A 1,652-nucleotide genomic window follows, 5' to 3' on the forward strand; every position below is an offset into this window, starting at 1 on the left:
AAATAGAAAAAATCTATTCTATAGTCTCTAGTGTTTTATTTTTTTTTTTAAAGAAAAAATATTCGTTTTAAAATCGAAAATCGAATTTTGTTTTTAAAAAATCGGAGATTCAATTTTTTGGCCACATCGCCCAGCTCTACCCTGACCACAAAAGGATGTTTCTGCCTGGGGACCGTTCGCATGTGAGGCGAATGTGATAACCCCTACACTACAGAAACCAAGGAAAACGTTTGCTTTTGGCAGGGGAACCGCAAAATAAGTAAATAAATAAATAATCGATGAAAGCAAAGGCTTAAATATTCCTTCACCTCAGTACTTAACGCACGGCGTTGGTGGTATAGTGGTAAGCATAGCTGCCTTCCAAGCAGTTGACCCGGGTTCGATTCCCGGCCAACGCATGACCTTTAATGAGGACTAATAATTGAAAAAAAGTTTTCTGATGTTGTAAGATGAAGTGTCAGAAATAGCATCCTTGGCGCTACACCTGGGAGAGAAGGAGCAGCAAAATATGTTATTCCAATGAACATTTAAATTTGGTTTTCATTTTGATTTAAAAGCAAATTATTATTATAATATTATAATTAATATGTAAACACCAATCAGCCATAAGATTATGACCACCTGCCTAACACTGTGTTGGTCCCCCTTTTGCTGCCAAAACAGCCCTGACCCATCGAGGCATGGACTGCACTAGATCCCTGAAGGTGTGCTGTGGTGTCTGGCACCAAGATGTTAGCAGCAGATCCTTTAAATCCTGTAAGTTGCGAGGTGGGGCCTCCATGGATCGGACTTGTTTGTCCAGCACATCCTACAGATGCTCGATTGGATTGAGATCTGGAGAATTTGGAGGCCAGTCAACACCTTAAACTCGTTGTTGTACTCAAACCATTCCTGAACCATTTTTGCTTTGTGGCACAGTGCATTATCCTGCTGAAAGAGTCCACAGCCATCAGGGAATACCGTTTCCATGAAAGGGTGTACATGGTCTGCAACAATGCTTAGGTAGGTGGTACATGTCAAAGTAACATCCACATGGATGGCAGGACCCAAGGTTTCCCAGCAGAACATTGACCAAAGCATGACACTGTCTCTGCCAGCTTGCCTTTTTTACCTAGTGCATCCTGGTGCCATGTGTTCCCCAGGTAAGCAACGCACTCGCACCTGGCCATCCACGTGATGTAAAAGAAAACGTGATTCATCAGACCAGGCCACCTTCTTCCATTGCTCTGTGGTCCAGTTCTGATGCTCACCTGCCCATTGTTCATGCTTTTGGCAGTTCACAGGGGTCAGCATGGGCACCCTGACTGGTCTGTGGCTATGCAGCCCCATACACAACAAACTGTGATGCACTGTATATTGTGACACCTTTCTATCAGAACCAGCATTAACTTCTTCAGCAATGTGAGCAACAGTAGCTCGTCTGTTGGATCGGATCACACGGGCCAGCCTTCACTCCCCACCTGAATCACTGAGCCTTTGCCATCCATGACCCTGTCACCGGTTCACCACTGTTACTTCCTTGGACCACTTTGTATAGATACTGACCACTGCAGACCGGGAACACCCCACAAGAGCTGCAGTTTTGTAGATGCTCTGATCCAGTGGTCTAGCCATCACAATCTGGTCCTTGTAAAACTCGCTCAAATCCTTAC

The 1,652-nt window shown here is 44.5% G+C and overlaps 1 non-coding gene across 1 annotated transcript; it reads left to right on the plus strand.

The window, feature by feature from the left end:
* Positions 1–326: 326 nt before the first annotated feature.
* Positions 327–398, plus strand: trnag-ucc (transfer RNA glycine (anticodon UCC)). The gene has a single exon. It is a non-coding gene; the product is annotated as a tRNA-Gly (tRNA).
* Positions 399–1,652: the final 1,254 nt, after the last annotated feature.

The sequence above is a fragment of the Hemibagrus wyckioides genome, linkage group LG13 (assembly GCF_019097595.1).
Source record: "Hemibagrus wyckioides isolate EC202008001 linkage group LG13, SWU_Hwy_1.0, whole genome shotgun sequence".
In the NCBI taxonomy this organism is placed as follows: Eukaryota; Metazoa; Chordata; class Actinopteri; order Siluriformes; family Bagridae; genus Hemibagrus; species Hemibagrus wyckioides.